The sequence below is a fragment of the Chiloscyllium plagiosum genome, chromosome 19, assembly GCF_004010195.1.
Source record: "Chiloscyllium plagiosum isolate BGI_BamShark_2017 chromosome 19, ASM401019v2, whole genome shotgun sequence".
NCBI lineage: Eukaryota > Metazoa > Chordata > Chondrichthyes > Orectolobiformes > Hemiscylliidae > Chiloscyllium > Chiloscyllium plagiosum.
Genome location: NC_057728.1, coordinates 32,447,772 through 32,475,227, shown reverse-complemented (window position 1 = coordinate 32,475,227; position 27,456 = coordinate 32,447,772). Strand labels below are relative to the sequence as shown.

Here is a 27,456-nt window from a genome sequence, read left to right as displayed (position 1 = left end):
CTTGCCCAGGTCTGTTTCTCATTCTGATGCTAGACTTACTTCAAATTCAGTTAAAGTTAGTTCAGAATTATTTACTTGATCTGTCCTTGGTATACGAGACATGTTGTCAGTTGTCAGGATGATTGATTGATTGGCATGTTTCTTCAGCTGTACCAATTATTTGAACACTTTTTCAGCTTAAATAATTTAAGTTTCGTTATCTTGAACCTCCTATGTCAGGTTCCAGTTGATTTGTGATCAATAACGCTGCTTGATTGCTTCGATTCATGACAGATATTACATTTAGGCTTATATTACTGGGTGGAACTTAATCCTACAAGAGAGGTGGTGCAGCATCACATTTCAGATGCAATTTAGATACTTAATTGCAATTCAGTATTAAGTGCAATTTAGATACTTATTTAACCAGTGGCAGGCCTTCCCCAGGATGCAAGGTGCTGCTGGCCAGTCAGAAGCTGATAATTTATTATAGGCACTACCAGCACTGAATCCAGGTTACAGGTGAGTGAAGGCATGATGGAGGCCATAGGAAAGGAGTGCAGTGGTCCAGCAGCAAAGGGAAAGCAGTAGTTTTCTGTGGCACAGCCTTTCTTGATGTCATGGAATCAGGCACCATGTGGTTTTGAACAAAGGATCCCTTCATTGGATATTAGATTAGATTACATTACAGTGTGGAAACAGGCCCTTCGGCCCAAAGTCCACACCAACCCGCTGAAGTGCAACCCACCCATACCCCTACATTTACCCCTTACCTAACACTACGGGCAATTTAGCATGGCCAATTCACCTTACCTGCACATCTTTGGACTGGGAGGAAACCGGAGCACCCGGAGGAAACCCACGCAGACACGGGGAGAACGTGCAAATTCCACACAGTCAGTCGCCTGAGGTGGGAATTGAACCTGGGTCTCAGGCACTGTGAGGCAGCAGTGCTAACCACTGTGCTGCCCAAGTATATCTACAAGTAAATCCAATTGGGTTTTGATTTCTGAGTCCCCTGCCCACTGCTGGTTAAACAGCAGTGGCATTGGGATTTGCTCTTTAAGTAGCACTGCCTACTCAGTTGGTGTTGAGGTGATGGATGGAGAACTATCATGCCCTGGACTTAATCAAGACAGAGATGGAAGTGAGTGGGGTTTCCACCCTGGACTGGCTCCTGACTTCAAATGTGCCTTGAAAAAAGGCTTTAAATTCCATCCAATTAGTTTGATCAATATGCAGTGTATTAGCAATTATACTATCAGGATTTCCAGGCCAAGGAATGGAGTACATGTGCTTTATCCTTTAAGATATTTCGAGTACTTCATAGGAACCCTATTCTGAATTTTTGTTTTCTTCCATTTTGTGACTCAAAGTGTGGATCTTATGCTGTGGGTGAACCCACTGAACACCAAGTGTTGCTGGATCCTGGAGATGGAGGAACCATTAAAGGTGTTATATAATTAGAAGTTGTTGTTATAATTTATTAGTCAACTGTACTAGGTTTCTGTTATGGCTTTTCTTGTATTGTCCTAAATCATAGCAATGAAAGAGGAGGAAGGCTCAGAACTGAAACAGTTTAGATATCTCTGTATGTTGTTTTTTTTTTTAAATGTTAATATAGTCATTGGTAACCCATTTTGAATGTGTTACTTCCCTTTTCTCACAAAGAAAATTTGAATACTTACTTCTGCATTGTTTTAAAGACCTTACACTTGTACCTGAACTACTGAAGTTGTGGTGTCTGGGGTAACTTTGTCACTGAGCAAACCAAGATTCTCTTTCCAGAAATACAATTAAAAAAAAACTAATCCCAAAACTATTGGTTATGAAGGTAGCTTCTCACTGTAGTGTTTACTAAATTTAGCACTTTGTTCACAACGCTAAATTCATTAATACCAAGGCTGTTCAAAAATGTAAAACCATCCTCAAAATTGAAGATGGAGAAAAGATTAGTCCCTATCATGATAGGAATGGCATTGTGGTGTGAATAGTGTCATCGTACACATTAAACATTATTGTTTATGTCTCCTGCTGATGTAATGTGAATCTTTGAAACAATATGAATGACATTATAAAGTTATCAGTCAAAAAAAAAATGATTTAGATATTTTAATGCTTGTACATTGCTTATATGCAACTTAAAGTCTGCTCCAGACTCAAATATGTAATGAAGTTGTCAGTGTGACACTAAATGATGTGTGCTGTTTTGTCAGAACTGCTGATTTTGCAGTGTCACTATTTGAAGAGAAGCGTGAACTTGGTGCAGTGTCCTGTGCAATGTTTACTTCTCCACAATCATTGATAAAAATGGGTTAACCTGTCAGTTGTCTCATTGCTTTTTGTATACTCTTGTTCTGCAGAGACTGGCTGCTACATTTTGAAAATAACAGTGACTGCACTTCAAATAATTAATTGGCTCTAAAGTGCTTTGGGACATTCTGTGGATGCTATTGCAATATATTTTTGTCCTCAGAATGTGGTGATGCTGGCACAGCTGCGTTTATTGTACATCTCAGTTATGCTGAGAAGGTGGTGATGAGCTTTCTCCTTGAACTATTAAAGTTTTTGTGATGACGATGTTACTAAGTAGGGAATTGCAAATAAAAATGCACTGACAATGAAAGAATATTTTATATATGTCCAAACCATGAGTTGAAGGGGAGCCTGGAGGTGATCATGTTCCTATGGTATTGCAAATCTGTATCTCTGTGGTAAAAGGCAGGGGAAGGACATGCTGTTGTTGTAAACTTTCTTTATTCACAAACAGGGTGAAACTTTTTTAAGGAGTCAAATATGTTCTGTCAGGAGTTAGTAACTCACTTACCCTCTGGATCAAGCATTTTATTTACCTGACAAGATCTTGATGATTTTTGTTTATCTCAGAACACCTCTCTCAAAGATTTTTTACTATTTCGTTATGCTGATCAAATAGATAAACAGGTGAGGCAGCATCTGAGGAGTAGGAGAGTTAACCGTTCGGGCATAAGCTCTTCATCTAGAATGTTTTACTCAGGAAGCGGTTATACCTGAAACATCAGCTCTCCTGCTCCTCAGATGCTGCCTGACCTGTTGTGCTTCTTCCAGCACCACACTTTTCGAATCTGACTCACCAGCATCTGCAATCCTCACTCTCTCCTGATCAAATAGATAAAACTACTTTAAATATGGTGCATGGACAGACAAGTATGTCTCATATTAAATAATTTTTTATTGAAGCATGAAAATAACAGCAAGCCTGGAATGAATTGAGATGATAGTAAAATAATGTGGATAAATAACTTGGTTGAACTGGAGGTAAAGAGTAATCCTTTATGATCTAGCAGTTGTGATTTATACACATAGATATTTCCAAAGAATTATCTATTTGTGGGAATCAAGGTTTCTGATAAAATATTAATTAAGCAATGTTAAGGTTACCACAAGTAACAAAGCACACAGGGACAGAAGACTGTTGGCAACAAGCTAGCTTAAGATCGGTCCTCTGAATTCCTTAAAAGAGAATTATTCTATTAAGATTACCCTGTGTGTTGTGGCATTTATTGTAAATGGGATGAAAAGTTGTTATGACTTATTAATGTGTTGTGAAGTGGCCATTTAGTTATTAATTATACTTTCAAGGCATAGTTATGGTTTCCTTATTCTTCGTGTTTTTGTGACTAAATACAGGAGTATCTCTGCAGCTAACCTCTGTTTATGCTGGGACTGCTGTACCATGTCCTTGTCAAACATAATGTAATGAGCTCTGGGGGATAGAGGCAGTCTGGCAGTTAGAGTAGCTGGAAGTCTTAAGATTGAAATTGCTTTGCATTTGACCTGGTCGTTATACAATAAAGTTATTTCTGTTTGTTCTAACTGTGTGGAACAGATCTGCCTCTTCTGTTGCACACCTCCTGAATATAATCCTTCAACATTTCAATAATAATTACTCTGCCTGTGGTTTGTTCCAAAACAGACTGCTCTTAATTTAGAATTCCTGTGGGATCTGAGTCCATGGCTTCAGAATACAGATTTTGCTGTGAACTGAAATGAGCAGGTGTAATGAATAGCATAAGTTGCTTGCATCTGCTGTACTATGACTTGGGATAAACAATTGTGAATAAAGAAATACCAGGACACAGGGTTAGGAATCTCACTTAACTGACTAACAATATTAATAATCTGGACATCAATATTTAGGCAATGGAACAGCTTGAAAGCTAGACGTAGGTGTTAATTACACAAAAGCAGTCCTAAGCTTCTTTACAGACCTTCAAATATAAAGGTATTCAGGAAATTATACATGTGTCTTTTACATTTTCTTGGAAAAAACATCAGCTCCTGACAATATAAAAGGTAAGTAAGCATTTTGTCTCCTAATCATTATGTCTTTCTTTTCAGATGCTGGCAGTCCATAATTTTCTCAAACTGTATTCATGCAAAATTCTAAATAATAGCATTCTATTGTGGAATATTATTGAGGCAGTGAGGTCTTTTCAACTGCCTTGAGATACCCTGGAAAAAATAGGTTTTTCACTGTGTGTCATAAACCTAATATCAATCAGATATTAACAACGCCATTGCTGTGCCTTTGACTGGAACCAAGACCCTTTAACAGGGGTACTGCCTCGATCTTACACACAGGAGTGAAACAGTTCCACAGAAACCAGTATCCTGTCACCAAGTCGCCCATTTTATTTACGCGGGCACAATACTTGACACTGGTCCAGGTTCTACAGATAGCTCTGAGTGAACAGAACCTCTAACACTCATGTTTATATCTGTCAGCCAAGGCTCCCTGATTGGCCCAGGTTAACAGCCCCAATCAGGGAACTCATGCAGTCCTCCTGGCTGACCTCGCTACAATCACTACATCTTCCCATCTAAGTCCAGGAATGTAGGCCTGTTCTTTCTCTTGTAGCATTTTTGCAATGGGTCCAGTTCCTCTGACTCAGCCTCGGATATGGGAACACATACCAGACTGTAGCCTGCCTCTTCCAGCTAGAGCATCTCGAAAGAAATTCATCTTCTTTTTCAGGCAGTGAAAGTGTCGAGGCTACGACACCCACCATGTCCATCTCCGACTCCGAGCTTCTTCGATGTTAGACAGAGGGGGAGAATTCACTGGTTTTGACAGCTCTTCCGGCAGTTCTCAGGGTTCGGATATGTTTTGCTTCTGCCCTGTTTGCAGTCTTCATGTGATTCACGTGCTTATTCAGAATGGCTGCACCTACCCAAATTTTGTACATCATGGAACCAGACCTTGTGCCGACCACACCTCTTGCCCATGCCAGTCCATTCCTGTGGTTTTGGAACGAACCTTTACCCCCTGAAATAAACTCTCATGCTAAGAGGAATCTTGTGTCCAGCATTGGCATTCTGATGCCATTACACCCCCCCCTACCCCAAAGTCCAGGAAGATCAGATTTAACCTGGTGCAGTCTTTTCCCCCATTAGCATTTCTGCTGGCGCTGACAGATATAAAGAAGAATGGCTGACAGACCTGTTAGCCAGGGCTCCCTCATTGGACCAGGAGAACAGCCCCAATCAGGGAACTTATAGTCTGAGGTCCACTTGGCTGATCTAGTTACAATCACACCAGGGAGTATCACTGAGGGAGCCATAGCTGCTGGGAGAAGAGCAATGAGGTTCACAGTGGAGCAAGGTAAGTAATTTCTAGGGAAGGGGGTTTCTGTGGTTGATGGTCCTGGAGGTATGGGCTACAGGGTTTGGAAATAGGACAACAGTGTGGATCCCAGCAGACAATCTCTGCCCTAGATCCAGTCCCTAAATCAAGTATTTCTTGTCTTTAATCAAGGCTCCACTCCACCCCAACAACCTGCCTGCACAGTTTGACCAGTTGGACAGGCTGCATGGCAACAGGCTTACTTGTTGATTGCTGGTGGTGTACTAAGGCCTTTAAATAGTCAATTGGCCTCTTGAGGTTCTGAGAGTAATTGGTCAAACATGGATCTTCCTGCCTCAGTTTTATTTCTAGTGGAAGTAGGAAGACAGGAGTTTTGGTTACATCACTTCCCCACCTACTCAAGTGTCCTTTTTTATCTCCAAGCCTGTGACGTGCAGGAGACCAGAATTCTGCCCCAACATAAAACATGCAGAGCAGATTCATATGCTCTTCCTTTTAATTCAGAGTAAGTCGCATCCATTTTCCTAAGTGACAGCATTAGTTGTTAACTATTAGCATTATATCTAATGAACCCAGCATCATTTTATTCATGATAGTGAGCTTATTAAAATAAAGTTCCAGAATTCAATCAAACATAGTGTTACATTAAAAGTAAAATTATCTTTGGAAGTGGATTTGAAACTGCTTGGAGAAATGAGTGAAAGAAAGTGTTGGCAATATGGTTAACAAATGCAGTCCAGTAGCTGTAATTCAATAGTCAGTGAGGCAAGATCACAATTAACCGGCCTGGCTGCTGCCTGACAGGAACTTTAATGATTTTGAGAAATGGAACCATGCTGGAATATCGTGTAAGCAGTGTTCGCATTGATAACAGATTTGTTACAAAAGTGAGGAGAGAATCCCTCTTCAAGTTATGAGTTTAAGAGAAGTTAATGCATCAGAAATCAAGTCTATGGTGAACCTTTGAGAGCCTACTAATCAAACCAGATTTGACACCACTCCAACTTTGTACTGCTTGTGGTGTCATACAAAGCAAAGGTGAACAACTCAAACACACAAGTCTGATTTTATAATTAATAATCAATGAGACCAACTAATTAAACTAAACAAAAATGCTATTTCCGTAGTTTTCATTGCACAATGAAATACTAGTGAGTAGAATGTTGTGCATGTGGCTAAATACAACATCCTGATGAATATCATTGCTACCCAGTTTGTCTCTGTAGTTTTCACTTTTTCTGGGTTTGATAATGTAAGTGTGGCAACTGATCTGGGGCAATCTGTTTGATTATTTAAGCCTGGTTGTAGACTCAGAAAAGTAAGCAAACCAGAGGAGTTGCAAGAAGAGCTGGCCATCACAGCTGAAACACAGAAAACATTTCAAAATCATTACAAATTAAAGCCTGTCACACACACACAGGGACTTGTTTCATCTTTACAAAGCTCACAGATACAAATATATAAAAATGGCAGTATAGTGATTACATATCAAAATACTTTAGACAGGCTCAAAACTGAAGGATTTTTTAAAATCGTCTTTTAAAATTGCATTGTTCTTTTCTCAGTTAGGTAATCTATGATCCTTTTGCCAATTATCTTCCTGTTTGCTTCTCTGTGGATATGTCCAGAATCATTTGAATACATGGTACCAGGCTTGGGGGATTATAAATGTTATACCCTTCAGAAAAGGGAGAAACAGAAGGCTGGTAATTAGATGTTAGTCTATTTAGTGTCAATGGTGAGGAAATAATAATTATGATTGGATTGAAGTGCAATCATGTACAAATCTTCTCTCTGCTCTGTTACAGTTATGTGATCTGCACTGAGGTGCACACACTGAGGACAGCCATCTTTGAAGCACTTGCAATTTAGTACAGACCAGTCTGCTGCTTTGTGTACATAGAACATGGTGCCAGAAGTGGGGTTGAAATTAAGTGTTGAAGAGCTATTTTTTAAAAAAAAGAAAATGTACATCTACAGACAGTGAGACACAAGAATATTCAGAACTATGAAAAGTTTAAGAAACAGTCCACAGCTGAAACACTGGTAAGAACCAAAGAATGTAACTTTTTCTCTCCTGGGTCCAGTCAAAATGAAAGGTGACATGAAGCAAAACTAGCTGTTCTTCCAAACATAATGGCAAAGTTACAAAATAGCAGTTTGTTTGACCAAGCCAGAGCAGCTCAGAATAGCCACACTTGTCACTGTTGGGAAGAGACTGTGTGTTTCAAAGTGTAGTCCACCCTAAATATCTCTTTAAGAATAGAGAAAATAGACTACAGAAATGTTGAAAGTTTTGAAGGCATGCTTTACACTCTTTGAATGTAAATTACGAATGACAAATGTTCAATATTAGGGCTCCTAGGTTTTAAAAAAAAATCCACTGAACAGCATGTAAATTCATTAATTCAGCTCATGAAATTCTATGAATTTGCATGATGAAAAAGTGATACAATTAAAGAAGGATTACGTTAGACATAAGAGATCCTGCAATGAGAGCAAGTGTACTCAGGAGAAACTTATTCTGAGGAAAACATTTGACAGGTGCTGTGGTTATGATTTAGCAGCAAGACCATATTCATGGCAGAGCAGACTGGCGTTGCAATGTGCTGATAGATACTCCAGGGCAGAATGGACAGGGTCAAAAGACAGGATGTAATTTTACACAGAACAACAAGCAAAAGAATAGAATACATGTCTAGTGTGGGGAATCAACCTTCTGGTTGTACAAATGTTTAACTAGAAGCAAGTGCAAGAGGGCAGCACGGTGGCTCAGTGGTTAGCACTGCTGCCTCACCGTGCTAGAGACCCGGCTTCAATTCCCGCCTCAGGCGACTCTCTGTGTGGAGTTTGCACATCCTCCCTGTGTCTGCATGGGTTTCCTCCGGGTGCTCTGATTTTCTCTCACAGTCCAAAAATATGCAAGTTAGGTGAATTGGCCATGTAAAATTGCCCGTAGTGTTGGGTAAATGTAGGGGAATGGGTGGGTTGCGGGTCGGTGTGGACTTGTTGGGCCGAAGGGCCTGTTTCCACACTGTAAGTAATCTAAACTGTTGGAGATTCTGTCAACCATTCTACATTTAATAACAGGTTGGTTCAGTCCTATCGATAAGTATTGGAATGATGACTTCCAAAGGAGAACGTCATGTCTGATAGACACTGATAAGTCATGTAACATTCGAACTTGAGCAAAGTGGCTCAACTTGCAATCCAAAAATGAAGCCCTTTAAAGTGAGGTTGAGAGTAGGTGATGGTACCATTCTCATGCTGAAGAACAGATTATTTTATTTGAGCCCACTGCAATGACATTAATAAAGGTCTGGAGTTCCAGATCATATATAGCAAAAGTCTGTCATCTTAGCTGAAGCAAGTTAAATGCTTGGACTTGTAACCTTCTATGTGCCAAAACAGATTTGCAATGTATCTCTGCACACTAAACCACTGATAGAGGAATACAATTATGTGTTTACAGGCTTACTGTCATTCTGGAGAATATCCGCTTGACGTAAATGAGTGCAAGACCAATTTGATGTCTGCTGAGGAAATGTCCAGCTGTCCTGAAAGACCAGAGAAGAGCTGAAAAAGAAAAGAGTAATCCAAAAATTGTTATCACCAGTTGTTTTTTGGGAACATGCTAGTTGAACTGTGCCCCAATGTCACTGCATGTCCTTGGCTGTGAGTTGGCACAATAATTGACACAAACCTGGCAAGACATGTTGATGAATCCGTCAAATGTTTGCACTGCTTTTAACTCTGGTCGCCACATTACTTTTACAGTTCTTACTCTTGATCAGGTAGAGTGCTAATCCTGTCAATACATGGCTTACACACTTGGTTTTGGGCATTTTAATTTGCAATTTATTTTCTTGTTCAGCTTCAAATTCTTCTAGCATGCTCTTCCTAGCAGTCACAAGTGAAAAATGCAGCCGCTTCATCCAGGTTTGGGGAATTCAACCCCACACATTGCCACTCTATCTCCAGTCAAATAGAAAGGCTGAGGTGGCAGTGAAAATCTTCAAGAAATTAAGCAAAACCAGCCCAGATGTATATAAGGTAATCATCAAGTAGAGAGAGAAACTTACTGAAGGGATGGAACGTAGCCAGTCCAAAGATTAAGCCATGCTCCACTGAATATGTTTTCAATAGTGAAAAATATACTAAAACCCAATGTCATAACAGGTTGGAATAATATCAAATTAGAACAACAGAGCCAAATTTCACTTTTGCCAAGACTGCCAAAGCTTTGCCAGAGTTAAGCATTGGAGAGTCGGTCATGAAATTGTAAACTTACCATTTGCACAGATCAAACAGCAGAGCAGATGTCCACAATAACCCAACAACAGAAATGGACCAACACAAGGTATCACAGCAACAGGAGAGGAGCTTTGGCATAGTGGGAACGTCATTAGACTGGTAATTCAGACCCCAAATGAATGTTGGGAATCCCACCAAGACATGTGAAATTTGAATTCAACAAAAAAACCCTGAAATTAAACACTAGCCTAAGATTAGTCATGTTACCATTATTTTTAAAAGGCTTGCTAATGTCCTGCAAAAGAAAACATCGGCCTTGGTCTGGCTAGATATGACTCTAGTTCTACACCAAAGCTGGTTGACTTTTAATGGCCCTCTGGGCAATTAGGAATGGGTAATAAATATTGAACCACCAGCAACACCCACATCCTGGGAAGTAATAATATAAAAACAACACGTGATAGAAAGGATATGCCAAGGGGAAGGAACGTTGCCCAGATTAATGGCCAAAAACAATGTGCATGGATCGCACTTAAAAGACCAACATGATTTAAAGACTATGAACTGAGTTTTACCAGAAATTGGCTACGTGACAATTTTAGGGAGTTTCATAACATGCTGCTCTCCATGAGCTCTAGCAAGTAATCTCTCTCAATTCTTTGCTGCTCATCTCATTATTTAGGGTAGACAAGCACGAGACTGGAAGACACAGCAAGCCAGGCAGTATCAGGAGGTGGGGAAGTCAACATTTCAGGCATAACCCTTCTTCAGGACAAGTTGTTTTTCTCCATCTCTGTTCTTCAAGCCTTCAGCTTGTCTACCTTGGATTCCTGCATCAGCAGGTTTTTTTTGTGTCTCACCTCATTATTTAGGCACTACATTGCAATGGTGGCAAGCTATCTCATGTTCACCAATAGTTGTACTCCTCACGGTCAGGACCTTCCTGGATTTCCACTATCAGCACAATTTTTGAATTGCAGCTGTGCACCAGATCTATTGCTGCCAGCCAGCATTAACACTTTCTAGTACACCTAATAGGGAAAAAATGAAGTTAAACTTCTGTGGGCACATAGGTGGCACAAGTGATACTTAATTGGATATTGAAGCTCACTTTTGGGAATGTTTTGCTATTAAACATCAGCTGTCTGATTGACTTTAATTGTAACTGAAGCTACATAGGCCACCTAAAATTAATACCATACCATGTTACAACCCTGTCTAAGGGACTGTGACTCTTAGTAACATTCAATATGGGAGCATCACATGTTGGAAAAGCTTGAAATGACACACAAATAGAGACTACATCCTCAGAGGAAAAACACTTACTCTGCTTGTGTGGAATATGCGCAGCCACCCAAGGCTGGAATCGAACCTGGTGCTGTGAGGCAGCATTGCTAACCACTGAGCCACCATGCCATCCTGACAGTCATCATCACCCTTCTTTTAACAGGGGTCAGTCAGTGTCTCATGATGGTTGGCATGGGTCAGTTGGAGTTCAGGGATAATGGTGGGAAATGAAGATCTCTGTGGAAGAGTTAGATGGAAACATGTGGAAGCTCAAAATGGAGATGATAAGGAGTACAAGAAAAACTAACTGAACAATCTGCAAAGTGGGACCTACTCTCATCCAAATTACAAAAAGGTGCAATAGAATTGGAAAATGCCTAGGGAAACTCAAGTTGTTATCATCTCATCCCCTGGTCCTAGACATAACAATTATTCAGCTTTCGCTGAGTTCGACTATCGCAAGGTCGAGTTGAATATTTACAGAATTCAAACAGAGATAAGTTAACATCAAACCTTCATCAAAGCATCGTTTACAAATCTCAGTACAGCATTGATTTAAAATTGACTCATTCTCTTTAAATTTCACAGTAAATGGATAATTAATTTCACAGTAAATGGATAATTTTCCATTACATTTTCCCCCTTTTTGTCATTTTATGACAACAAGGACAACTACAGCAACAATTAAAAAAAATACAGAGCCAGATTAGCTATACATCAGAAAATGTTTAGGAAACACCAGGCCTTTCCTCAGATACCATCTCCATGAAACACAGCTTTGTGGTGGTATCGTCACTTGCTCTGGTGTGCCCTGTACGTAGTCCATGTTCACATGTCATACTCATCAAAGCCATGGTAGGGTGGGGTCTACGCAATGCCCCTGCCCTTACGAATAGTCTTACCAGGGCGCTTGCTAAAAGTGTGAGCTGGGGCAGTCCCATATTCGTATGAGGCTTCTAATCACTACTTGCACTTAATTGGTTCCGGTGCTGTCCGATGTCTCCTCAGGCCCAGCTACACGCTTGCAATGGATGGCGTGTATCCACGTGGCTCTTTCTGCAATCTTAACTGCTGTCTGTGTTGTGAGGAGCATTTGAAACGGTCCCAGCCACCTCTTCGCCTTCCAGTTTTTCCTCCTGAAGTCTTTCACCACTACCCAGTCTCCCGGTTCTAGATCGTGCAGCTTCCCTTTGGCTGGTTGGGATAGTGCTGCTTTCACTTGATTCTGTATTTGAGATAAAAGTGTATACAGTAACACAACATCTCATCCTCACAGTGGCCTGTTATCTGTCTTACCTTAGGTGTTGGGCCAATTCCTGTGTTGGGCGGCATACCAAACAAAATCTCAAATGGGCTAAGATTAGCTCTTCCTCTCCTCCTAGATCTCATATACATTAGCACAATCGGAAGTGCCTTTGTCCATGTCACCCCTAGGTCCTTACAATGTTTTGTCAATTTATTTTTTAGGGTAGCATTTTCTCTTTCCACTGCCCCACCACTCGCTGGGTGGTAGGCACAGTGTTGTGTCATATTTATTCTCAAGTAATCACTGATCTGCTGTTAGGCATTATTGACAAATGGTGGCCCATTGTCACTACTAAGCCTTTCTGGGATGCCCCATCTCAGAATTATCTCAGTTAGCAAAGCTTTGGTGACTGCACTGGCATCCTGTTTAGTTGTGGGGAACGCTTCCACCCATTTGGAAACCATATCAACTATTACCAGACAATACCTTTTCCCTTCACTGGGCGTTAGTTCAATGAAATCCATCTGTAAATGTTCAAAAGGTTTTGGGGGTTGGGGGTGTGCTGCCTGACTTATCTGTATTCCCCATCCCACATTATTAGGCACAGATAAAACAACGCTCACAATATTTCTGGGAGTAATGAGTAAATCCCTTAGTGTACCAGTGTGCTGAAATACTGTCGTACATCCCCCCTTTTGATGCATGGTCCTTACCGTGTGTCAGTTTGGCATAGAATGGAAATAATGATGGTGGTAGACAGGGTTTACCATTGGGGCCACACCATACTCCTTCCCTCACATACTGCATCCTGCTTTCGTACACTCACGCTTTTCTCCCGGTTTGGCCTGTGACTGTAACTCCCGTACGTCTGCTGTTGGGGTACAAATTTTTGTCATACGCATGTCAGTCTGCTCACCTATTGGCTGCTGGGCTGCTGTTTTCACTGCCGAGTCTGCCCTTGCATTGCCTTAAGAAATAAAATCATTATTTTTTGTGTGGGCTTCACACTTACACACAGTGATTGATTTAGGCAACAGGACCACTTCCAGGAGGTCAGAAATCAGGCCACGGTGTGTGATGGGCTTTCCGGTGGAGGTCAAGAAGTCCCTATGTTTCCACAGGGTTCCAAAATCATGTACAACCCCGAATGCATATCTGTTATCAGTGTAAATATTCACTGTATTTCTCTCAGCCAATTTACAGGCCTCAGTCAAGGCAATCAGCTTCGCTGCTTGTGCTGACAGATGAGAAGGGAGTGATCCCGCTTTGACTATCTCGTAGGTAGTCACTACAGCATACCCATGAATGCTGACTCGTCCACAAAAAAACTCCATATTCGGATTCTGAAGTGGTGAATCCTGCAAATCTGGTCTAGGGCTGCAAATTGCATTAGTTACAGTGACACAATCATGTGGGTCTCTGTCTCCTGTGGGGAGAAGGCTAGCAGGGTTAAGGATGTTACATTGCTTTATTGTAATGTTAGGCATTTCCAAGAACACAGTATTATAGCTGAGCCAACGTGCTGCTGACATGTGTGCGGTCCTTTCCTCGGACAGCAGTAAGGATACTGCATGTGGGACCAGTAGGGTTAATTCACCATAGTCGACTATATCCTTGGACGCTACAACAGCTTTTTCAGCTGCAGCCACGGCACGCAGGCATTTAGGCAATCCTGCCACTATGGGGTCTAGTTTAGCTGAAAAATAAGCTACTGGCCTCAATCATCCCCCATGATCCTGCAGCAGCACTGATGTCATGCAGCCACGCTTCTCATCCACCGTTTGTACAAAAGGCTTGTTTGGGTTCGGAATCCCCAGTGTAGGTGTAGTTTGGAGCACCTTTTTTAATTCAACAAAGGCACTCTCGGCCTCTGGGATCCACTGCAACGGACCCTGGTTCTGCAAACCTTTGCCATGGGCTATGTCACTTAGGGGCGCCTCATGGGTTGCGTAATGTGGGATAAATATTCTACAGTAGGAGCACATGCCCAAAAAGGACAGCAATTGTTTCTTCGTGTGAGGCTTTGGAATTTGCTGGATTGCTTGAACTCTGTCTTGACCAATAGCTTTCCCTTGTTCGGATATAGTATAGGAGTTAGGAACATTTGGGGCGCGCGTAACAACAGCGCTATTGACTGCCTGCAGGTCTTGAACAAACCTCCATTCCTCCGGTTCACCGAGAATGTTTGCCTTTTTGACCGGAAAAATAGGGGTTCTCACCGGTGAGTTTTCACAGGGAATTATCACTCCAGCCTTTAGGAGAGATTCAAAGACTGGAGTAATTCCTTCTATGGCTTCGGGTTTTAACAGGCATTGTGCTCTGCAAGGACGATACTCAGACTTCGGGGTTATCCTTATGGGCTCACAGCCCCGTATGAGCCCTACATCATGTTTGCCCTTTGCCCACAACTCAGTAGGGACCATTTTTAATTTTGAGTCCGAGACTTCTATCTCAGGGAAATGCTAGGCTACTCTCCTAGGCTTTTCAGGGCTAGCGGGGTTACCTGGACTGTCCTATCTGTCTGGGTTAGCCAATTTAGTTTCTTCTTATATGTTCACATATCTGCATTGAACCAAATACCCACATCATCCCTGAAGACCCAACCTGCTACCTGTCACCAGGCACCTTTGCCAGTGACACGTGAGGAGCAGAGCCTTCCACATCAAATAGATAGGGTCTGCTTGCTGTTACAGATACCTTAGATAAGTTCACACTGACTTATGATCACTTTTATTGAAGTGATCACATCTGTGATCACTTCAATAAAATTTGCACAATAACAACTAATCTGATCTAACCAATCTCCTGAACCACTCCTTCTCATATAGTTCGTCAGGGCCATCATGGTGTATGTGTGCTGTGCAGTGCAGCATATCTCCAGCAAGAAAATCTGTGGTAATCGGATTAACATTGTTGCTTGCTTCCAGGGTGAGTGAATCGCTCACTGAACTTATCGCTCTCTGGCCTAATCGCCACTCATAGACATACATCAGGGGTCGTGGGTCATATTTTACAGCCTGCACTGGTAAATCTTCCCTTTGAATTACCTGCAAGCCCGTCGGAGTACTGACCAAGTCCAACCCCAGTCTCACTATGACATCCCGAGCCATCAGATTTAAAGGACAAAATTCCGATAACAAGAAGGAGAATTGGAATGTTTCCCCGTTTTGCACAATAGGGGCACAGAAAATCTCTCCCGCACCACAACTCCTGATGCACCCATTGTATTCAGGAACCTTTCACTCATCTTTATTTGTGTCGATTGTCTAAACTGGCTTAATGTAAGGACTGAATATGTTGCCCCTGTATCTACCAAAAAGGTAACTGATGTACTTTCCACATATAACATAGAGATGGGCATTGACTTATACACCTCATTGTGATATTGGACATACTGTCCACACTTCGCAATCTCAGTCCTCAACGTAGAGGTGTGACATGTCTCAGTGCCCGTAAGGTTAGTAGAAGAGATTAGCATAAACGAGTCTTTGTTGCCAAGCATAAGGGAAAGAGGCTTACCTCTACCTTGTGGGCTGCCCACCTCCACCTCAGCCTTCCCCTGTCAGTCACCCTGCTGACTAGCCTCCAGGGCCGATTGAGGCTGTCTGTGTGGGCACTGTCTCGCCCAGTGGTCCATTGCTCCGCAAACAAAGCACCCGCCGGATCTACCTCTGCCCGCGCCTCTTCCGAGACCACTTCCATGACTCTTCCTCTTCCGCGATCTCCACTTCTGCCTCTCTCTCTACCTGCAGCACCTCCCTCCAACGGCTGGGTGACCATTTGCATCAGAGTAAGCTGAGCTTTATGTGCTTGCTATTCCATCTTTAGTTTCCGCTTATCCTTCTCTTGGGTAAGTAATTTTTCAGCATGGATTGCATGTTGTTCTATCAAATTCAGCTTTCCTGTGTCCCAGGTAATATATGTATCTTTTACCTTTTTCACTATCATCCTTCATTCCATTGATGAAGCTTTTCCTCAGGTGTGCCTCATACGGCGTGATTTCTGCTGCCATTATGACTTCCCGTTGTTTGCACATTGCTATTTTGGTCATGTCCATTCTCACTGGGAATGCCTCCCTACAGGCGGTTGCCAGCACTGCAACAAAAGCATTAAAGTTTCCGTTCTGCTCCGCTTGCAGGTTGGCTACTCTGGCATGGACATTTGCAGATGGCCAGGTATACTTGATTTTGGTGACATCAGCACCTAGTTTTCATCCCAGGAGACATCTCATCTCATGTGACATGGGATGAAATTCAGTACAGAACTTTGTCACTTCTTTGACAAACTTATTACCTCCAACTTCGAGTGGGTCAGGCAACTGCCCATAGGCACCTTCCAGATCCCTCATGGTCCATGGCCGGTGGACCAACACTGGGCGCCCTTCTGGACCTGCAACTTCAACCATCAGGGCTTGCAGAACTGCCTGGTTAGATGATCGTGCTCTAGTATCCTCGCTGTCTGACTCATCATCCGTCGGGGGGTAATTACGAACAGGCCTTGGATGCCTTTGCATCATGAAGTGGCCATCTTTCTTTTGGGCTTCTTGCTTCAGTTGGTTGCTGGTGTGGTGTGCTATCGGTGATCCAGCAAGCCCTGAGGCGGCGGTCGCTGACGTGGAACCTTCACCAGGCGGACATCATCGGGGGGCTGCAGGTCTCGGAGGGCAGTCATCAAGGTCAGGATCTGAAACAGACTTAAGACACTGTACAGGTTCATTAGGTTGTTTGCCGCGCATCTGCATGTGTGCTGGTGTTTGCACGTATATTTGATCTATCTTTCACTTGAGATTTCCTTTCTCTGATATCAGCCTCAGCCTTCCACATGTTATAAGCACTCCAATTCACAGGTTCTATTTTTCCCTTCCTTTTCTCCTTTTCTCTCTCCTCCAACCTCGACTTCAATATTTCCAGCTGTCTCTTACTAAAACTTCCTCCCTCCGGAAAACCACATTCCTTGATCCATAATTCTAACTGCTTCACAGACTCTGGGCCATAATTATTGAGCATGTATTGTATTTTTGGTTGGCCATTCCAAGTCCTGTGTGGACACTCCCTTTGTTTGCTCTTGCTGCAGCCCATTTTTAGTGTCACTGGAAAAGTGTTCAGTTCTTTCTCTCTCTTGCGGTACCATTACCTTTTCTTTTTTGACTTGCTTTTTACCTCCGGAGGTCCCATCTCACATTGGGCGCATCCGCCTCAATACCTTGGTTTTCATAAACCAAGAAACCATGTACCCAGTACGTCTTAGGCGAGTGCACCTCAGCCAGTGGTGGTTCCAAGTCTAAAACCACCCTTAACCTTGCTGTCTCCTAAACACTCTTGAGACTGCAAGCCCCTTCCCTTGGGGTTTTACTCTAACACCACGCGAGAGTTCACTGAACACTTTTCCTGCTGTATTTATTCTCTTAGAATGAGTCTCTTTACAGGATTACCTTACCCACGACTCTTACCCCGATCTTATTTGATTCAAAACCCCGGCGCTAGGGTGATCCACAGATTCCCAGTCCTCTCACGCAAAAGGGCCAATTCAGTGCTCGAGATGAAGTGAAATACCTTCAAGGTGCTCGCGCGTGCGCCTCCTTAGAATCTTCAGAATCTTACCCAGTCGCGGGATCCCGGACAAGCCCCCGGACAAGTCGTGGAAATTAAATTGACTTAACTCAATAATTAGCAAGGGCAAAGCAAGGGTCTTTATTAAAAGTCTTACAAGATTGACTCATTACACTGTCAGATGCCTCAATGCAATGAATAACGAAAAATTACACAGACGCCTGCCATATAGCGTTCCTTATCACACTCTCAAGGGCAGAGACTGGGGAAACTCAAGTTGTTATCCTCTCATCCCCTGGTCCTAGACATAACAGTTATTTAGCGTTCGCTGAGTTCGACTATTGTAAGGTCAAGTTGAATGTTTTCAGAATTCAAACAGAGATAAACTAACTGCAAACCTTCATCAAAGCATTGTTTATAAATCTCAGTACAACATTGATTTAAAATGGACTTATTCTCTTTAAATTTCACAGTAAATGGATAATTTTCCATTACAGTAACCCACACATTATCCCTACGCATCCTTTTTAAATGTTGAGTTCCACTAGTAACAATCATTGTTTCCTCTGCATTGCTAATAATCTGTCTCCAATCACCACAATTGACACTCTCTGGAAACAACCATTTTAGAAATACTTTGATAAAGTACAGACCAATCTACTGCCTTGTGAACTTAGAACAAATAACGTCCGGGAAAATCCATTTTGACCACAATGGGCTAATATAAGAAAGCAGACATGATCTTGTTAAAGGCAAGCATTGTTTGACTAACTTAATTGAGGTTTTCTTGATGAGGTAACAGTAGATGGATAAGGGCTTTACAATGGATGTGTGCATTAACTTTCAAAATGTTTCTAAAACTATGGATTACACTTGTTAAAAAAATTGAAAGCATTGGATAAAAGGGGCAGCAGCAGCACGCATTCAAAATTGGTTGAGAGATTAAAAAATAGAGTTGGTGTGAATGGCTGTTTTCATACTGAAGGGAAGTAGATGGAGGAGTTCTCTAAAGTTCAACATGAGGATTACTGCTACCTTTGATATACTTTAATAACATGGACTTGGGATCCAGGGCATGATTTTAAAATTTGCACGTCTTTATTTTGAATCTCTAGTTTCTGGATTATTTTGCATTTATCTTAGCTAACTCTGTTTTACCATCTTCAGCAACTTCAATATCCTTCCTTCTCTCTATCATAAAATCACAAGTGGGGATGTTCACCAAGGTTTGCACATGTTCATCACTATTCATGACTCCCTCAGATTTCAAAGCAGTCCATGTCCAAAGGCAACAAGACCTGGACAATGTCCAGGATTGGTCTGAAAAGTGACAAGTAACAATTGTGCCAAACAATGGCCATCTCCAACAAGAGACAGTCCAACTACTAACCTTTGACATTCAATGATGTTTTTGTTACTGACTTCCCCACTGTCAACATCCTTTGAGTTACCATTGATCAGAAACTCAACTGGAATCTCCACATAAACATAATGGCGACAAGAGCAGGTCAGAGGCTAAGAATTTTGCAGTCGGTAACCCACCTACTGACTCTGCAAAGCTTGTCCACCATCTACAAGATACAGGTCAGAGCTGTACCCCCCACTTGCCTGGATGATTGCTTCTCCAAACAACACTCAAGGAGACTGGCACCATCCAGGACAAAGCAATCCACTTGCTTGGCATTACATCCATAAAAAGCTAGTCACTCTACCACTGACGCTTTGCATCAGTGGTGTTTTTGTTCTACACTATGCCCTATAAAAATTCAGCACCTTTCAAAACCATGGCCACTTTCAAGTCTAAGGACATGGGCAGGAGATAGTACATGAGACCACGACCACCTGCAAGGTGCCCTTGAAGCCACACACATCCTGACTTGGAAAAAATATCACAGTTCCTTCAGTGGTACTCGCTCAAAATCCTGGAAATCACTCCCGAATGGCATTATAGATTAACTTAGATAACATGGTCTGCAGTGGTTCAAGAAACAGATCACCACCATCTCTTCAATGGCAACTGGGATGGGCAATAAATGCGGACTCATCCAGTGACACCCACATCGCACAAATGAAAATTCTAACTCAGTTGCCCAGCACTTTGAACAAGCATATACATTGAATAATGTAACGACCTTCAATAGTTCACATGTAATGTATTATTGACTCATTTTCATCACTCAAGCTCATGGTCAGTACTGTGTGAGAATGAAAGGCAGCTATGTCAGTTCAACGTTCATAAAAATACAACAAGCTTCAAAATAGTTCCAAGGGAGCTAAATGCTGTTGTACCATTTGGGGTTCAAATTGACAGATAAACGTATCAAGCTATGGTCTCACAGTTTGATAGCAGGTGAATCTCTTGACTATGTTGTGGTTGAATAATTCCCACCAGCTTTCCATTCTTCTTTACACATCACTGCGTTTGAAATGTGACAGAATGATAATTCACAAGTTATAGAGAATCCTTCTACTTTTTAAAAATGGTGCAAGATGGGACAAACCCAAGTGACCAATAAAGAGCAGGTCACTAAAGTACGTTCTTTTAGAATTTTTAAATCAGTTTTGTATTTCTGCTATGGTGGTACAATGCTTTCTGGTTTCAGGAACTGTATATTCTGCATAGGAGTTAATTTCCAGAAATAATTAAATTTGGAAAGCAGATACATTTTCACGCAGGTACATTTGTATTAATAAAGTATGAGATATGGAAATTTTAAAATAAATGCTTAAAATTTTCCAAATAGGATGGTATATCATTCTTAAGCTGAAGAAAGTTAAACAGATTTTACTGTCACTGTTCATTAGCAGTTACATTGTTAATTCGGTAAAATCTTATTGGAAAATGGTGTGCATATTTTAGTTCTATTAGCTGTCTTCGGCCTTCAGCTCATGGTAAATTCAGCTTTTTGTTCTCACATAATATTAGTTCTCATCTTTATTTTAGACAATAAGCAAGTTCTAAGAAATAATCATTACATTTCTGACTGGACACATTTTAGAGCAATTTGTTTAATAGGTAGCATTTCAGTCAATGCTTTAGCTTTCTCTCTTTCAGTGTCACTAGTATAATATCAATCACTATTTTTGCCATTTGTGTGGAAAAGGCATGTCGAATTGAGTGCCAGCTCCAAATCTGATGGATCATTAGCATATTATAATGTGTCTCTACATAGTTCTCAATTTCAAGTAGATTTCAGGCATTAAAAGAAATCCAACAAATTACTCTGTACTGACACACAAATGTAACTGAGCAATAAAGAAGTAATTGTTGGTAGTACAGAACATAAACTTTGCTAAAATGAGCCAAGAAGACTAAGATTTTTATCTTGCACTCAACAGAACTCGATTGCATGAAACAGACTTAGAGAAAAGGATACCAATTTCTACAGCATGAGAAGAGGATGCTGATTGGTCGCACCATCACTGACTTGGTGATGCTGCAAAAGCAGTTAACTATCAGCTTTGGTTCTCAGACCAGACAGGTAGGCACTGGTCAAGGCATGCCCAAGGCAATACAGCAGATATTGGTAGTCCCCATGCCCCCTAATATTTTCTTGCAAAACATGTATGTACAAATTTCTTTCACCTGCATAAAACAAACCTGTGAGCCCAACTGATAACCTCTTATGTCTGGTGGAATTCTTAACTTCACATTTTCAGAGAGAATATCCTCTTTTTCCCCCCTCAACGTTGTGAGCCCTCATCTTCTATTAAATGGAAAGACGTGTTCACTGAGTTTTAACTCCTTCAATACTAGTTAACTCATCACAAACCAACATGCGACAAGTCTACTGAGACCCTTAAAGCACACCTATTGGACCTGGCACATTCACATCGTGAAGCACCTACTGATTTGACAGATTTTTCTTCTGCAACACAAATGACTGGTAGCGTTGCATAATCTCAAGGCAAACGCCAATATAAATCTGACAAAGGGACTGAAGTAGTCATACTAAAAAAAACACCCCACAATTGCATTAACAAAATGCTGCTGTACTCAATGATGGTTCCATGTTTATATGAAAACCTGCCATTACAGATGATCAGACAGCTACATTTAATATCTTAAAATGATTTTACAATCAACAGATTACAAGTAGACTCTTTATTTCGGATGTTGCATGCCTTCAGTTCGAACTTTTTACTTGGTGCCATCTCCTCCCTGTTTAAAGAAAGAAAGCTTGTGTTTGTCCTAAAGAAAAAAAAATCCTATATTTCAATTTACTTGTGTTTGACAGTGTCTGATAATACATGTTCTGGACAAGTACAATTGTCCATCCTTACCCACTTATTAAATGTTCTGATTCTTTTAAAATATGCAACATCATCAAAAATTTGCACCCCCTTCAGTGTCAGCATATGCATGATGAACCTGGTGGATATCTGGCTGATGGTAACAACAATGGCTGGATGTCACATGGACACATTGTCAAAGGATGTATAACAATGCAGGAACAATAGTGGTAATACAGAGCTGTGTACACTAATTGTATGGGGAATGTCTACATGACACAAAGTTAAAAGTCATCCTGTTATAATTAGTTGTGACTCAGAGCTATGTGAACAATGGCACCATTGTCAGAAATTACAGTTATATGGCTCTTTTAGAAATTTGAACAATGCCAGTCAGCATTTTATTTTGGTGGTGACTCAGCTGGGACTAAAGTGCAAACACACTGATTTGTTTTATTTCAGTCTTGCTGCTAAAACATTTAAGACATTTGTAACCATTGCTCCAAAATGGGAAATAACATTAAATAACATCAGTGAAACAGTTTGGTCTTACTAAATGTTTTTAGGAATATAAAAACATAAATGCCCCATCATTTAACAGGATTGTGGCTGATCTTCTACTTAAACTCTGTCTTATTGTAGTTTTGCTATACCTTTCTCAAACTCAAAACCAATTATCCTCCATCTTGAATATATTCAATGACCATTCTGACAATTCACTGTAGCAGTGAATTTCAATGAGTTAATCCTCTTAATGAAGAAATTTTCCTTTTATTTCAGTCCAAATAACTTCCCCCATATTCTGCAACTCTCACTTTGTGGTCTAGGTTCTCCATCCCCAAGGGAAGTTTTTGCTCAACATCTATATCACAGGCCTCTTAATGTTATGTTTCAATTAGTTCATCTCTCATTCTTTTAAACTCCAGGGAACACAGCTCCAATCTCAATGTCTCCACATAGGATGACTTACTCATCCCAAGAACCAGTCTACTCAGCAAATCAAGGGAACCCTTGCTACATTCTCTCAAGGCAAATATATCCTAACTTTGCCAAGGAGATCAACTGCATACTGTTCTCTAGACAAATTATTTTTGAGAGTTAAAATTCACACAACACCAGGTTATAGTCCAATAGGTCTATTTGGAAGCACTAGCTTTCGGAGCACTGCTCCTTCATCAGGTGGTTGTGGAGTATAAGATCATAAGACACAGAATTTATAGCAGAAGATTACAGTGTCATAGAGGGATAAATTATTCTAGATAAACCTGATGTCTGCGTCAATATGCGCAATCTTCTTGTACCCACCTACCTGCTGGATTATCTATTGCAGTAAGTTGGTGGCCCTCCACTCAGTGCAGGTAAAGCAATGCCATACACTGCATGATGCCAGTAGAACTGGGAATGTCTCCTAAGTGGTGCAGCGGACACTATCGGGGTTTAAACTGCAAAGCAAATTGATTTAAACTTCAAGGATATTTAAGTGATTACAGTTGTTTTTTCTTTTTCCATTATCCTTAACTTGTAATATTATTGTTATTATTGTTAACGTCTTTCTTATTGCAAAAATTATTGCCAGCAAAAATAGAATCAGGGTCATTAATAAAAGATGATCTGAAAGCTGAATCTCTGCTATGAACAAATATGCACATGCAAACAAGTTGTGCGGATACTTTGGGTGGATAATGTGCTGATCGTGGCTTCCCACACTTCAGTATAGATTTTTGCAATGATCCTGCCTCCTCTCAGTTGGCTCCCCCATTTTAAATTTTCAGGTTATGTCCATCTCCAGAACCAAACCTCACCACCTGACTCTGAATGACCAACCTCAACCCCTCACCCACCTGCCACACTACCATCCTCACCCACTAACATTCCACCTTTGCCTCTTGTCCACCCTAAACATATGCTAATCTCAACCTATGCAACTACCACCCTTCCAGTCTTGTACCCTAATCAATCTACCATTCTACACATCTACCACCCTATCTACCTGCTATCCTACTTAGCTACCACCTTATCCACCTGCAAGCCTACAATCCTACTCCCCTCACCATCTACCCAGCTGCTTATCTACCTCAGTGACACTCATTTACTCAGAATCAAAGAGAAAAAAATGGACAGAATTATTACGTAACGTCATTAAAGGTTTATAAGAAGTAAAAAGAAAGACATTCACAATACTAGCTATATTACAAGTTAAAAGGAAAATAGTAAGAAAATAATTATGTCATCACTTAAAAATGTTCGAGAAGTTTAAATCAAGTTGCTGTAATCTTCTGCTAAAAAGTCTGTCTTATGATCTTATTCTCCACAACCACTCCAGAGCAGTGCTCTGAAAGCTAGAGTTTCCAATTAAACCTGTTGGACTATAACCTGGTGTTATGTGACTTTTAATTTTGTACACCCCAATCCAATACAGGCATCTCCAAATCATAGTTTTGAGAGAACTTTTACCACTGAGAAACCAGCAGAGCTCCATCTTAGAGTAAACTGGAATTAATTTTACCTTAAACAGAAGCTGGCATCTAATTTCGTAGTTGAGGTAGACCTTGAACTCAACCCCCCCCCCACCCACTTAGGACCCCTTCTCCTGCCTCCAACACACCCCATCCACCTGGACACCCTGTGCTGGTCTGTTACCTGCCCTTGGCCTCTTCATTTTAAACTGTTGCCATGACATCAACTGCCTCAACCAGTCCAACCGCATCACCCACTCCCACTCTCTCCCTCTCAACGCACAGACCTCTGTTCCAACCCCAACCTCACCATCAAACCTGCAGACAAGAGCTGGGGAGTGCAGTAGTAGTGTGGCGCACCGACCTTGACACTGGTGAAGCTATGTGCCAACTCACACACCCCTCCTCCTACTACCCTTGTGATCATGACCTCACATCCCATCACCCATTCATCATCTCCCAGACCAGCCATAACCTCATCACCTCTGAGGATCTCCCACCACAGCCTCCAACCTTATTGTCCCTGAACCCTGCACTGCCTGATTCTACCTCCTTCCTAAGATTCACAAACCTGACTGGGTCGACTGTGGCATTGTCTCAGCCTGCACCTGTCCCATCTGAACTCCTATCTTCCCACCTTGACACCATCCTGTCCCTGTTAATGTGGAAACTCCCCACCTATGTTCGAGACACCACCCACGCCCTTCACCTCCTCCAAGATTTTCATTTCCCTGGCTCCCAACACCTCATTTTCACCATGGATATCCAGTCCCTGTACACACCGATCTGCCATGACAAAGGTCTGTTTCTTCCTCTCACGCCGTCCCAACTAGTACCCTTCCACTGACACCCTCATCCGCCTGGCTGAAATGGTTCTCACCCTCAACAATTTCTCCTTCCAATCCTCCCACTTCCTCTAAATCAAAGGGGTAGCCATGGGCACCCGGATGGAACCCAGCTATGCCTGCCTGTTTGTTGGCTATGTGGAATAGTCCATCTTCTGCAGTTACATTGACACCATCCCCCACCTGTTCCTCCATTGCATCGATGACTGTATCGGCGCCGCCTCGTGCTCTCACGAGGAGGTTGAACAGTTCATCAACTTTACCAACACCTTCCACCCCGACCACAAATTTACCTGGACCATTTTGGCAACCTCCCTCCCCTTCCTGATCCTCTCCATCACCATCTCTGGCGACCGACTTACCACAGACCAGAAGCCCACCAACTCCCACAGCTACCTGGACTACAACTCCTCCCACCCTACCTCCTGTAAAAACCCCATCCCTTATTCACAATTCCTCTGCCTCATTTGTTCCCAGGATGACCAATTCCACCTCAGAGTACCAGAAGGCCTCCTCCTTCCACGATCTCAACTTCCCTTCCCACGTGGTTGACTATGCCCTCCAGCACATAACCTCCACTTCATGCACCATCGCCCTTGAACCCCACCTCTTGACGCAACAAGGACAATAGCCCTGTGGTCCTCAACTTCCACGCCAATAACCTCCGCATACATTGCATCATGTTCTGCCACCTCTAAATGGACCTCACCACCAGAGAGATATCTCCCTTCCCACCCCAATCAGCGTTCCGAAAACACCATTCCCTCTGCAACTCCCTCATCAAATCCACACTGCCCCTCCCCCCCACCAAACCATACCCCTCTCCTGGCACCTTTCCCTGCACAAAACCTGCGCCCACACCACTCCCCTCACCTCCTGCCAAGGTCCCAAGGGATCCTTCCATATATGTCAGAAATTTACATGTACCTCTATCAATGTCACGTATTGCATCTGTTGCACCCGGTGTGGTCTTTTCTACATTGGGGAGACAGGATGCCTTCTTGCGGATCATTTCAGAGACCATCTCTGGGACACCCGCACCTAACAACACCCCCCCCACCCCTCCACCCCCACCTGTACACTTCAACTCCCCCTCCCACTCCATCAAGGACATGCAGCTCCTGGGCCTCCTCCACTGCCAAACCATTACTACCTGACACCTGGAGGAAAAACAGCTCATATCCTGCCCTGGGACACTGCAACTACATGAGATAAATGTGGATTTCAACAGCTTCCTCATTTTTCCTCCCCCCCACCCCCCACATTATTCCAGTCCCAAGCCTCCAACTCGGCACCACCCTCCACACCTGTCTTTATGTCTCAGCCCTAGCCCACAAGCCTCATTCCTGATGAAGGGCTCATGCCCGAAACTTCGATTCTCCTGCTCCTCAGCTGTTGCCTGACCTGCTGTGCTTTTCCAGCACTACACTCTTGACTCTCACTTTTTCTTATAAGGATTAAGCAATCCAAGTTAGATTCATTGAGGTATACAGCAAAGAAAAAGATTATTTTGGTCCATCAAGTCTTGGCCAGTCAAAAACAATCAGCTAACTATTCTAATTCCATTTTCCAGCACTAGGCCCATACCCTGGTATGTCTTGATATCACAAGTTCACATGTTTTAAGGGTTACTGCCTCTACAACTCTTGCAGGCAGTGAGTTCCAGATTCCCATAACCCTCAGAGATAAAAAGGTCTTTCCTCAGATCCCCTCTAAACCTCCTGCCCCTTACATTTAAATCTATGCCCTCGATCACTGATTCTTCCATGTAGAGGAAACATTTCTTCATGTCTCCGCTATCTGTGACCTTCATAATTTTATAGATTTCCACCATGTCTCCCCTGAGTTTCCACTGTTCCAAGAAAATATCACCCTAAAACTCTTCAGCTCAGGCAACATACTGGTAAATCTCCTCTGCATCCCCTTCAGTGCAATTAAATCCCTTCTATAATGTGTATTCCAGAGGTGCACATACTATTCT

General features: G+C 42.0%; 1 long non-coding RNA gene across 1 annotated transcript; it reads left to right on the top strand.

The window, feature by feature from the left end:
• The first annotated feature begins 447 nt into the window (after nt 1–447).
• On the top strand, nt 448–10,573 carry LOC122559386. The gene is made up of 3 exons (XR_006314415.1): nt 448–501; nt 7,414–7,651; nt 9,078–10,573. It is a non-coding gene; the product is annotated as an uncharacterized LOC122559386 (long non-coding RNA).
• The last annotated feature ends 16,883 nt before the right edge of the window (nt 10,574–27,456 follow it).